The following is a 13,880-nucleotide window of genomic DNA, read 5'->3' as shown; positions in this document are numbered from 1 at the left end:
CAGAAAGTTGATCTGGGCACTTGAACGACCCAAGTCCAGGGCAAAGCTGGCAGGAGCAGAGCACAGCTGCGGCGAGCCGTGGGGGAGGCAAGGGCAGGACGGTGAGAGAAGTAGGGGGCCAGGAAGGTGGGGAAGTAGGAAGGAGGCAGGCCGTCTGTCCTTTCCCTTCTGGGAAACCTGCCCAGAGCCCCATGGCACGCATGAGAAAGTCCGAGCTCTTGAGCCCACGCACGAGCCCCCAGGCGGGGAGAGGTCGGCTCCCGCCCGGTCTCCACATAGCTGTGTTCCAGCCCCGCTGACCAGCCATGAACACACCACGTGTCGCTTCTTCATGTCTTTGCCTTGAGGTTCCTTCTGAGCTGAAGGCCTTCCAGCTATTTCTTGTCTTAGAAAACTACCAGGCATCCTTCCAGTGCCACCTCCTCTGGGAGGCCTTTCCTGAGTCCCTTCCCCCTCCCGGGCAGCACGGGGACCTGCACACCCCTCCTTCGATGGCACTGTCCCTGGGCTGTTTGCTGCCTTCCCTGCCCTGTGCTAGACGGAGCTCCCCGGAGGCAGGATCTGCCTCTTCGTCTTTGTGACCTGGCCCTTGAGCTGTGGGCCCATAGTCTTTAAGGGTTTATGGAATGAGGGGGGTGGTGGTGAAGATGAGGGAAAAGGGGACCAAGGGTGCAGGAGGGAGAGGGAGAGAAAGGAAGGGGTGAGGGGAGAAAAGGCCGTTAGGGAGCAAAGGGGAGAGGGAGAGGAAGACAGCAGGCTGGTGGTCGAAACGGGACCAGGAAGGGGGTTCCAGAGACTCTCTGGAAACTTACCAGCACCCACTGCTGGCCCCTGGGCTCTGCTTCCCAGCCCTGCATCCTCACAGGGCACCGGGGCTGGGCCCACACCACACCTGGCACATCCGTCAACTGCGGTGACAGCAAGGCAACTGCACAAAGGAGGTGTGACTTCTTTCAGCTTAAACACACCGCAGGTCCTGGTGCAGGCTGATCTGTGCAAATGGTTGACACTTGCAGCATAAAGGAGGGTCTTCCCTGTCATCACCTCCCCCAGTCCGTTCTGGGAGGCCTCATGGAAAACTGCGGGCTGGGTCTGTGCGGGCCAGACTGGAGGCCCCACTGCATTTAACTGGACCCAGTCGGGTTTTCTCTCTTCCCTGGGTTGAACCCCAGCCCTCCCAAAGCACCTCCTCGCACCCGATGTCCAGCAGACACTGCAGCTGTACTGACCCCCAGTCCGGGCACATGTGCCACCAGGTAGGGTTGTGGGTACATTGCAATAGGAGTTACCCAGCAAGTGCTCAGGGCAGGGCTCGCCTGGCTCTTGCTGTTCTCTGATGGGGGCTGGTGTCTTCCCAGTGCGGCACTCGCTGCATGCAGATCAGAATGGCTTCCTCAGTGTGGGTATTACAGGGAGCTCCACACTTGAGGTCAAAGTAAATATCATTAGGGAAGGAAGAGCCTGGAAGCCTCTCTGCACCTTTATTTCTCAGCTTCCCCAGGGAGGCTTCTGGGGACTGGACTAAAATGAGTGGCTCTTCAGTTAATTCCAAGGCGCACTTAATTTTGCATGACTCTGCCCAGTCCCTGTGCCTTCTTCCTGGTGCCTTCTCCCTCACCAGCCTCTCCTTCACATGCAGCACCACCAGACCAGTGCTCCCCTTTCTTTCCTAACCTTTCAATTGGAGGAAAATCATTCACTTATTTGAGCAGGGAGTGAGGTATTGCCCCTAAGCGATTTTCCTTAACCACATCAGGCTGGAAGGTTCTAGTGGGAGGGAGAGGTGAACGGCGGGTGTGCAGAGAGAGCAAGGAAAACAGAAAAGTCTACAGGGTTTCCCATCTTTCTGGAAGATAAAGAGAGGCAACTTTGTTTTTCTTCTGTCGGGGCGATGGGATCTGTCGGAGGGGAGGCTGGAGAGTTTGAATTCACAGGGCCTACAGCCTACAGCCCAGACCTTCACCATTTACCCCAACTTCCCTTCATTGGAAAAATACTGAGTTTTAATCTCTTGCTTCTGCTGCTAAACACTGAAACGAAAAATAAGTGGTTGTGAGGGAGGAGAAGAAATGAAGCCCGGAGTAACCCTAATCCAGAGAGAACAGGGGTCCCCGAGGAGGCCTGGACATTAACCAGTATGCTGCTTCCTTCAGGAGGTGCAGAGCCGCCCTAGATACTGAGAGCTGCGGGGAAGGGGCCACTCCTTAGGTGCTGGCTGGCCCGGGGCTGGAGGGGGCACTGCAATCCTTCCTCTTGAGGTCCCAGGTTCTCCTTACACCTGCCTCACTCCTACCTCTTTCTTGAAGGCTCCCCCGGCCCAGATACCACCCTGTCTGCCCAGTCATTCGCTTATTGATTACTTACTGAGTGGCTGGGGGCAATGGCAGACCTAGAAAGGATCTGCAGTGTCCCGTCCTTCTGAAAGCAGAGTGCGGGGAGGGGGAGGGGCACAAGGCCAGGCTGAAGAGCCAGCTGGACTCAGATAACAAAGGCCCTTATGAGGCGGCTAAATTTAGACTCCACTTTGAGGAAGGGAGAGGGCTCCGTCAGCTCCACTTAATAGGAGGTCACTCTGACCTGTGAGTGTGGAAGGTGGCCCAGAAGCGGTTGGCGGGAAGGAGGCAGGAAAACCGGTCCGGAGGCGACTGGAGCAGGGCAAGGAGAGAGAAGTGGAGGGTCTGACCAGGGCAGGGCGGACACCGAGGACAGGAGGGAGGGTCGTTGGCATTTGACACACGCATGACTTAAGAGACTTGGTCAGACAACAAAAAACCAATACAATAACACACTCTCCCAAAGCTGCGTTTTACTCAGCTATTATTAACAACTGATTTGACTCAATCCATTCCTTTTTACAACCCTTGTCTCCTGCAATTGTCTGGTCCTGGTAACAATTTTATGGAGCATAGGAGGCACATTATAAATACATTTTATACTGTACATTGTATTTTAAGCAAATTTGAGACATTTCTGATTAGGCGCCTTCCCAACGATAGCCTTGTTCAGACAGATAATTGCATGCTGATTTTTATTTTATTTTATTTTATTATTTTTCCCAGCTTTGTTCTTTCCCCCTTGGCAAAGCTGCAATCTTGCATACACACGTCAGTGGATAAAAACCCTTGAAAATAACTCTTCAGAAGAAATCTAATTTACTTTTTAATCTGGTTCGGAAATTTGCCAGAAAAATTTCCACCGACAAGCACCGCCATTTATTACCACTTATCACACAGCCAGGCTGTGCTCTCCCTCCTGACGGGGCTAATGGAACAGGGAGGAATCTTCTGATACATTATTTATTTGATACAATCCATCCAGATAAAATCTATGGGCAGGAGAGAACGAAGCTTGACCTTATCCTTCATCTTTAAGGGATCTTCCCTTTTGCTCGCTCAAGGAACCCCTCACTCCTTGCCCTTGCGAAGGTTCATCTCCCCTTACAGCTCTGGGATGATCCTGCTTTGGCTTCGCTTCTTCCCCTGGGATCTACGCCACCTACGCACACGATTGCTTGTGTTCAACCTTGAAGTGATTTTCAAAGGTTTCACGCTAGTTCTGATTTGCTTCTTGAGGACAGAGACCAGAGTGGTATTTAGCACAGGCTTATCCAAGCTCCATTTGGGGTGGCCCCGAGCTGGGGAAAGAATATTGGTATAGGCCAGCTGGTGACCTTGGGCTAGTAATTAAATCCCTGCAGGGTCCCCATCTATAAAATGAAAAGGGGGGGTCTCTACAACCTTGAACAGCTTTCCAAGTCCATGGAGGCTGTAGGCTTTGGGAGGAACAAGGCCTGGGCTCAGAGACCCGGAGCTGGAGTTTGGCTTCGCTGCCTCCTGGCTGGCTGATCTTCAGGAGGCTGACATCTCTGAGACCCTATTTCCTGATCTGTCCACTGGGGAAATAGCTCTTCCCCTGCCGACCTCATCGAGTCATTATGATGATAATGACTGTGGAAGCTTTGCAAACAGCAAAAAGATACGTAAATGTATAATTAATCACGGGTCAATAATAATTAGTGAAAATGCATTATGATGTATTTGCAGAACCCACTCAGAGGGAAAGCCTCGGGGGAAGTCAGGCTGGCAGTTGCCAGTGGAACGTCCTCTAGTCCTGTCCCCAGCCTCAGGTAATAGGTAGCCCAGGCTAACCGCAAGCAGAAGGAGTCCTGGCTCTCTCTTCTCTGCATTGTGGCTGACAGTGTCTATCAGACACCCCGGAGCTCCCCAGGGCTCTCAGGATCCGCAGGCCAGGATTTAGTCTCCACCTCGCCCTCTCCCACTTTTCCTGCCACATTATGAAGTGAAAGATCTTTCAGTGCTGGACAGAACTGGTTTGAAATTTCGGTGTGGCTGTGCACACACTGAAACCTATGAGAATTTACTTAACTATCCTGAGCTTTCCTCCTCCTCTGTAAAATAAGGGGAACAGCAATTAGTTCAGGGGGTTGCTGTAAGGGGTCAATGGTGTGACGTGATGTAACCCTTTCCAGGCCCCACCCACCCGCCACCGGGACTTAAATTCTGAGAGGTCCTGTCCTTATGCTCCCTGCATCCTTGGGCCTCACACACGGTCTGCCATGTAGGAAGGTTTCACCGGTGCCTGCCGCATGGATGGATGAATGAGCGAACGCAGTGCATAGTGGTCGGGGTCTTAAACTAAAGAAAATGTTCATAATACTCTTCACCTGGAAGGATAGTCTTGAGTCCTAAATCAGTTCTGAAATGTTACCTCCTTCCACATCCCTGCCTCCTACTCTCAGGCTTTGCCCCATGCCTGCTCCACCGCCCTTTCTCTTAACTCCAAAGTATTCTATCGCCCCCAACTCCCACCTCCAAGGTTCCCTCTCCTCAGCCATCGGGTTGGTGGGAAGTCTGCCCACAAAGCTGTGTCCCTGTCTCCCTGTCTCCCTGTCTCCCTGTCTCCCTGTCTCCCTGTCTCCCTGACTCCCTGTGTCTCCCTGTCTCCCTATCTCCCTGTCTCCCTGTCTCCCTGACTCCCTGTGTCTCCCCGTCTCCCTGTCTCCCTGACTCCCTGTGTCTCCCTGTCTCCCTGTCTCCCTGGATTTTGTGTTCCCTTCTCAGAGCGATGCCTCCTGTGGGAGGAGTAAATATAGAAAAATGACAACATGTACATTAATGCTCGTTAGGATGTCATCATTACACTCCGCGAAGTGTCTGCTGAGGGGGTCCCTAAAGGACACTTAGGAGCGAAGCAGCTGCTCCAGATTTGTTCCAGCTCACGTCTTGAAGGAATGACATTGAGACTAATGCAGCGGCTCTGGCTGGAAGGCGGCGAGAGAGCAGCTCCTTCGGAGAAGGGGAGACGGCGGAGAGAGGACTGCACGCTTCCCGGAGCACTCGGGGCACCGAGCTGTATGGACTGGCGGCTGGGGGACCCCAGGGGCCAGCAGCACCGCAGCGAGGGCTGGGCAGGGAGGTGGCAGCGTAAGGGGCCTGCACTTAACCTGAGAGAACTGCCTGCTCCTCACCAAACCTGGGAAACGGCTGCTGCGGAGAAGAAAGCGCTAGTCTACCTGCGCTATGACCGGGAGTGGCCTGGCACGGGGAGGGAAGGAAGGGAAGGGAAGGCAGTGTGATGCCAAGGTTTTGGATCTATCTATAAGGCTATTGACAAATAATACCAACTACTCTCCCTTCGATTCTGCTCATCCACTCAAGACGCAGAGACTGGGAAGACCGACACGACACCCCACGCGAGGGCCTGTGAACACCTAGTAAGGAGCTGACCCAGGACCCCAGGCCCTGACTAAGCATTATAGTGATTTTTATCCCAGCATCCAGAAAAAGCAGGCGACAAGATTTGTGAAACCTTGCAGAGATCATGTTTTAATTTAGTCTTTATTTTGTCTGATAGAAAGGCAATTTCGAGCCTAAGCTATAAAATCACTATTCCAAGTCCAATTAGTTCATCCCAGTCATGGTTTGCAGAGCACTTTCCATTCACACAGCACTTCCCCGTGTGTTACCACATTAGATTCTCATTACCTTCTTCCAAAATAATCAGTGCAGACATTATCATTCCCATTTTAGAGATTAGGAAACTGAGGAACAGACCTTTCAATTATCACGCACACATACACGAGGTATTAAAATGCCCTCCACTCCTTGGAGAGAATGCCTTTAAAAAGAGAGCCTCACAAATAGATGTCAACACTTGCACAAAGGACATAAGATTTAAGGTTCCTACAAACTCAGTAAACCCCAGTTTATTTAACCTGTCAGAAATAACACGCCAGAGGCCTTTAACTGCTCAAGAGTAAGACTCTCCTTGCCTGATCGAGGCACAGCAACCCCACTGACCAAGAAAAAATTAGGTGAGCTCAGTGTTCCCTGGAGCACACCATCCCCGAGTCAGGTTACAAGCCTCTGCTTAATTCACCAGCCAAGGAAGCGATCACTGTAGCAGGAGCCATGTTTCAGAAAACAGGCGTGCAGGCCCCGGCCTGCCACTCCCCACCCTGTCCCAGCCTGCAGTCTCCCTGAGCCTCAGCGTCCCCTTCCGTGAAACAGTAGACTAAGTCCGACCACTTGCCGAGCTCTGAGAGTGCTGGTGGTCATCAGGCCTGGATTTACCACAGCTTTCTCTGCGGAGCGATGGTCTTCACAGCGTCACAGGCCTCACCATTGCTTTGCAGATAAATTCAGAGGGAAGATCATGGCTTGATCAGATTTCCTGCAGTTTCTTCCCAGCTCCTTATATACGGGTCTAAGTATGTCCGTGTACACAAACATGCAAGCACACTCGCGCGCACACACACACACTGCCAATCACTCCATACTTCTTTCTTTTCCCAGGACTCAGAAGTCTGGACTTAAAGCTTAATTATCTTTAAACTCTGCTACCTTTTTCTACTATGGCTGGGCACTGGTTAGTTTGAAGATTCCTTTAAAAATCTCTTCATAATTTATTGAACGTTCCTGTGTAACAGGGAGGGTGCAAAGCTGTATTCTGGACTCTGCCCTGGAAACCTTATGGTCTCATGGGTATGTCAACTAACTAAATCTCCCAAGCATCAGCCTTCTCCTATGTAAAGTGGAGACAGTGGTAGGTTCCTCTTTTCAGGGATGTCGAGAGAATTAAATGAGATAAGACATTTAAGCCCATGGTGCAATGCCGACACATAGCAAACTCTCCTTATTCTTGTTACTAATTGCAAATTTTGGGAGAAGTTTTATACTAGAGCTGTGGGTGAGATACGCTGTGGGAGATCGAAGAGAATGGAGCTGGAGCTGTACTCCATGGTCTTTAACTAGAGAAAACTGGTAGGAGAAAGAAGTGCATATATGTATATGTATATGTATATGTATATGTATATGTATATGTATATGTATATGTATATGTATATGTATATGTATATGTATATGTATATGTATATGTGTATATATATTTTTATATCAGTGGAGAAGATGCCCTTTTGCTCTTATTGGATGATATACCTAAGAGGTGCGGTGGAATCCACTATGAACCACCATTGTCAACTCCAAATACACAACACAAGGTCCCGTAATGGAGAGAGGGGCGCCTGGTCTCTGCATTCAGGGCACCCCAGCTGGGGAGGTTGCATAACAGCAGAGAAAGAAGGAAGGACACCTGGGTGCGGTTAACTGCACAGGTAAAAGATGTCTCTGGGAAGCAGCATGGTTTTGTGTGTTTTTGTTGTTGGTGTTAATCTTCACCCAAGGATATTTTCTCTATTGACTTCAAGAGAGAATGAAAGGAAAGGAGAGAGGGAGAGAAACATTGAGGTAAGAGAGACACATCAATTGGTTGCCTCCCCCATGCGCCCTGACCAGGGCTGGGGATCAAACCTGCAACCCCTGTACGTGCCCTTGACTGGAAATCGAACTTGTGCCCCTTCGGTCAGCAGGCCGAGGCTCTAACCACTTTGCCACACCAGCCAGGGCAGGAGCATGACTTTATGTGTGATCCTTTGCCGAAGGAAGAACTGATGGCAGGTAGAGCAGGAGATAGGATTGGAAAAGTATACTTGTATGCAGGGGAGCTTTCAAAGCTCTGTTTGTGATTATTGGGAAGTGAGAAAAGGAAGACAGTGGCCAAATATGAATTCGAGTAAGCACTTTGATAACCAGTCATCAGACCAGAAATTACTTAACTTCCTGTGCTACTTAAGTGATTTTCATTAAACAAGTCGGCCTCTGTTTCTAATGTGTGTGTGAACAAGTCAATGAGAAGTAAGCTCTAACTTTGAGTTAACAGTCTTAGGAGAGGTGCGGTCTGAGAAACAGGTCTCAAGTTGATGTAGGAAGAGATGGAGACCATTAGAAGACTGAGCCTAGTCCCAGCACGGAGCCCACGCAGTTACCAGCACTCCCCACTTCTCCCTGGACAGTCCTATCTGTCGCAGTCACGTCCATGCCAAGAAAGGACGCTCAGTATCTTGTCTTGAGGCCAAGAGTAGAGGATTAGAGAAGATGAGCCCCTCTGCCCCAGCGTCCTCCTTTGATCTGAGCACCTCGTTAAATAAGCCCATTTGGAGAGCTTAGTGCTGAGCACTTGCTTCCACGGGTGAGGGAGCGCTGGGATAAACTGCGTCTCAACCCTTTTTTCCGTAGCTCCTTCAGCAGGCCATCTGGGAAGATCAGAGGGGGGCTTGAGTGCCTGCCGAGTGGCTTGGTCAGACAGGGCTCAATAAACTGAGAGTCAGGCTACGGGGTGGCATTCTGGAGATGAAGGGGTGAAGGTGGATGTCAAAGAACAGAGGTTACTCTTTGCAGCGAAAGCTTGGTTGTGCCCTATCAGGCAACCGGTGTAAGTGGGCGTTACAGAGACAGACAGCAATAAACAGGCTTTAGGTGAGTAAACAAGAAGCAATTCTGTATTATAACCAGCCTTTTAAGTCCTGCAGAAGCCATGAGAGTGAGAAGGGGGGGGGGGTTAAATAGGGCTGCAGCAGGGTTGGCCGGGCACCACCGCGTGCGGTGTGGGGAGGTGAATGGCACGTGGCCCCACCTTCACAACAAGCAGGGGACTCGAATGTGTAAACAGCAACCCATCACCCAATGGGAAAAGTACTATTTCAAAGGATAAATAATTCTGCCTGAGATAATTAGGAAAGCAAATGGTATTTAAGGAGGTTCTTGAAGAATTTATAATAGATAGTGGTTTGTAAAGTGGGGAGGGGTGACTGTGCCTCCCATGGACCCTTCCCTTTCCCACACGCATGAAGTTGTATCAGGAATGAAAGCACAGCAATTTCTCTTCTCCTGAGAGGCCGAGGCCCCAGCACTGTCTGTAAGGCCTATGGCTGGGACAATGGCTGACTCTCTGGCGAGAGAAGAGTCACTCTTACTCACTTTTGCCAGGTAGGCGTGGCCCTTCGGTGGCAGGGTGCCTCCTCTTTTTGCCATCTAAGCTCTCACTCTTATTTTCCTTGGAGTCCCATATTACCATACTTCTTTTCTATGCTTGGAAGAAAGATGCTGTTTGAGTTTATCTCTCTCTGGGAGCTCCCAAATGGATGCTTTTCCCTCCTTTTCTCTCTCTGACATTGGTATCTAGAACTGTCCACAAAATTCATCCCTCCTCCCTGGTGACCAACAGCCAGCGCTTCCTATAGTTCTTCTGTTCATTCAACAAGAATCTATTGAACACCAACCACGTGCCTGGTCTGGGAGCTGCAACATAACAGTAAGAAAACAAAATAAGCCCTCGCCTTATGGACTTTACAGTCTGGTGGGAGAAGTAGACAATACATAATTAAATAAATAAAGATAGTAATATATTGTCACACAGCATATGTTCTTAGGAGGACATTCAGAACCCTGGGCAGGGCTGTGAGGTCAGGAGTGCCTCTCTGAGGGGGTGATGTTAGAGCGAAGACGAGAACTGAATAGGGGAGGAGGGCTGTGGGTGCCTGGTGGGAGCTATGCCAGGCCACAGGGATGGGGCGTCGGACAATCTGGTGTGGCTGATGAACAGAAAGGAAGGGTGCAGCTGGAGTGGAGTGGGCAAGGGGAGAGTGGCTGTTAATGAGACACCAGGACACGGCCATTCAGGTCTCTGAGGCGGTGTGAGGACTTTGGGTTTGTCCCAGTTGGGGGTGAGGTGCCTGTGGAGAGTATTGAGCAGAGGAGGGACATGCTGTGATGCGTGGCTTCATCGTGTAACTCTGGCTGGCTTGTTCAGAATAGATGGCAGAGACACGGAGAGGAGACTCGTTAGGAGGCTGGTTTAGGGGATTGACAAGACACGGTGGTATCCTGGACTTGAGAGGTAGTATGGAAAGTGGTGACAAATGGTCACAGGCATATTTTGATGGAAGAGTCAACAATACTTTTTTAAAAATTGAATGTAGATAATGAGAGAAAGATAAAAATCGAGGGGGACTACATAGTTTTCAGCCAAAGTAACTGAGTGAATGGTGGTGCCATTTACTGGGAGAAAACTGATGGGAGAAACAGATTTGGGGATGGAGTTGGTGAAAGCAGAGTGTGACTTGTGAGATTGCTGTAGGCATTGAAGGAGTCATGTTAAATAGGCCAAGGAGGTATAGTCCTCTGACTTTAAAATGTTGGGTGTTTTTAGGGAGGGAGAGAACAACTCTGGATACAGCACTGAAAGCCAAGGGGAGCACATAACCCAGCCCCATGGAGGTAGGGGGAATAGGAGCAAAAGGAGCCAACATGAGTGGATTTCAGAGGAAAACAAAATCCGGAGGGAAGACCCAGTTTCCACTAGAGCAAGAAGGTGAGGGAACTGCTCAGACTCCAACATGCTCCTTAGAGGGCTTCTGAGTTTGAGCATCAATGCAAGTATTTAGGCAAGAGGAAATCTGTGAGCCTCATAGGATCACGGACAAGGAAAGGGATTTAAGGCAGTAAGATAAATTGTCTGTCCACAGCATCCTACCCCCTAGCAAGCTCTCCGCAAGCATAGTTCTAAAGTGTACAAATATTGGTTTCTCTACAATCCCTGGGACAGTGCAGGCTGAACAGCACAAGGGAGAAGCCCCTGAATGGGACCTCTGAGCAATCTTCATGTCCACTTCCAGGACACAAGCCCTGGGCTTCTCAAGTACATGCCAGCACTGACTCAATATTAAAAACCATGCTCATAAGGGCATAAATTGTTCTTACTGGTCTGTCTTCCAAGTGCTCCAAGGTGGGTGGTCTCCCCTTCCCAAGTTAGGGAAAGGAGTGTGGTCATCTCAAGTTCAGCCACAAGTCTTGAGGACAGAGGTTGAAAAAATAAAGCCACAGGCCTAGAAGAGCTTACAAAGGATTTATGAGCCATAGGTACTTGCAAAGAAAACTGAAAATTCTGGGCAAAGATGGAGCCCAACACGTAGGTCAAAGGGGCAGACAGTCTGTAGGGTTTAGAGAATCAGGAAGCTCATTAAATTCGCAGGGTGGCCAGGAAAGGCTCACAGAGAAGCTGGGCCTCCACGCAGTCCCCCAGAATGAGATGAGGGGCATTCACACCCGTCTAGACCTGCACCTGTCAACTCAGTATTGTGCCTCCGAGTGAGAAAGAACCATTGGCTCCTTATCGTCACCCTTAATAATTCCAAATCAGGTGGTGATGGAAAACCAACCCAAAGCTCATTTCAGAAGGATGCAGAAAAAGGGAGGCAGAGGGAAAACACACCAGAAAACAAATTCATCTTTTCAGCACAAAGGACTGGGGCTTGGTCCAGAGCTGCAAAGACTGATCCTTTCAAGGCTGAGCCGGTTTTCAAGACATTCAAGTCAAGTAGTGATAAAAATCCCACCATTCACTGTTATTAATGGTTTCTCCACTATATGCAGATAGGTAAAAGCATCATATCTTTATTTGCATTTCTTTTTCTGTTGCCTCCAGCTCACTGAATTTCTCCCTTATCTGCCAAGAAATGTCTACTTTTAAGGTATTCTTTCATTTCCTCATGCCATTGGCTGTCAAACGACTTAATAACTTGCCCATCATAGAAGTCAAATGTAGTTTATTAAAAATGCATGTCTCACTCAATAAGATGCCCGCTGGCGGTCTTCAGACCTTGGCCACTCTGCCTCCGAGCTTGGAAAGGCAGAGTGGCCTTGGCTGGCCAGCTGCACTGCCTTGCCTTGCATCACGCTCACTGCCCAGATCATGCTGAAGTGACGCAGAGAAGGGAGTGGGAACTATCCCAGCAGGAGGTGGAATTGTCTGACTTGAGCAAGTGGGACGTAGGCCTGAGAAGCCCAAGTGCCTGAGAACTTTCAAGTCATCTGGTGGGGTCCTAGGGAAGGATGTGGGAATGGGGACATGGCTGGTACCCTGGGGGAGGAGGGAGGGAGGGAGGGAGGGAGGGAGGGAGGGAGGGAGGGAGGGAGGGAGGGAGGGAGGGAGGGAGGGATCTCAGGGGGAAATGGCACAAGGCAGCAGTGGGCTGCGTCGAGTCAGTGCACTGGAATGATGGATCATGCCTGCGATGGCTCACGTAGCAAGGCGACATCGCTATTTACAGGGACTAATGAGGCATCTGCAGTCGCAGATTCAGAGTCTGAGTGCTGCTGTGGTTGAGGAGGAAGCTAGGAGCCTGAGCAAAAGACACAAAGGGAGCTGGAGGTGGCCTTTCCCGTCGTCTAGCGCGGGGTCAGGGCACCAACACCGCTCCGGCAGGATATGTGACCTTCTCCAGACTGCCCCACAGGAGCCCCTCAGCCCGCGCGGGTGATGTTCTCTTGCCGCTCGCGGGTCTCCAAGCTCATCCCCAGTCCTTACTTTCCCGAAGCAGAGGTGAGGAGCAGCCGCGCCTCCTCTGCAGCAGCCCCCGCCTACCTGCAGGGTCCTCTGGGCCCCCGCCTCCCTTTCCGCAGCACGGCCTGGCCCCCAGGCCTCCCACAGGGCCCCTTTCACTTCTGTCCTCTAGATTGTTGTCTCCGGCTTGTCACTTCTTGCTTAAGTGATACGTCACGTTCTGCTCGATCTGCCCAGGGACACCTAGGCCTTCGGAGACGCTCCGAGAGCCGCGGGCGCTTCGCGCGGGAGCATGTAGACAGGCGCCGAGGGGAGAGGCACCCGTCGTGGGGACATGCTGCTTACGCCACAAGGACAGGGACTGGCTTCCTCCAAGGGAAAGAGAGAGGCAGGCTACGGAAATGAATAGGGGAAGAGTCAGGCAGTATGAAAACAATGAGAAAAACACAAAAGGGGGAAACCGAGAGAGAGAGTTGGGTCATGAGACGGGAAAGAAAAAGAGAGGAAGAAAGCTGGGGAGATGGGATGAACCAAGGAGGACCTGCAGTGAGGTCAAAGGCCAGGAGGGAGAGAAAGCCTAGAGGCCAGGGAGAGAGCTGGGAGGAGACGGACAGAAAGTGTGACCCCAGGGACGAAGCTCAGGGTCAGTGGCTAGGGAGGAAGAGGCTCGGCCTGGCCCGCCCGGGGGACTGCTGATCCTTGGTTGGGACCACCAGGAGGGGAACTGCCTGAGGCCAGGCGGCTAGAAGAGCAATGCACTAAGTGTCCTTTCCCTGGGACTTTCTTGTCACCTGGAGTGGGGAGGTAGCCGGGTGATGACATAGCATGGCATGGGCGTGGCTAACTCATGAGCATCCCCTGGAAGATACCTGGGGAAACTGAGGAAATAGAACACAGTGAAAGGGAAATGAAAAAGAGCTATGTGCTGAGGGAGAGAGAAACGGTGACAAGTCAAGACAGAAAAGAGAGATGTCAGAGAGGCTGATAGGGAAGGGAGAAAAGACGGACTGATTGGGAGGCTGGGAGAGAAATTGAGAGAGATGTTCTGAGATGGAGAGGATAGTGAGGGAAAGGAGGTCAAGGGAGAGAAAGGAGAAAGGGAGAGGGAGAGAAGACACACAGCATGGAGCTGGGGCAGAGAAAGTGGGATAGGTCCTAATGTTGAACCTTTGCCAACAACT

Source organism: Miniopterus schreibersii (assembly GCF_964146895.1).
Source record: "Miniopterus schreibersii genome assembly, chromosome: 12".
NCBI classification, from domain to species: Eukaryota; Metazoa; Chordata; class Mammalia; order Chiroptera; family Miniopteridae; genus Miniopterus; species Miniopterus schreibersii.
Note: the sequence above shows the minus strand (reverse complement) of the source record.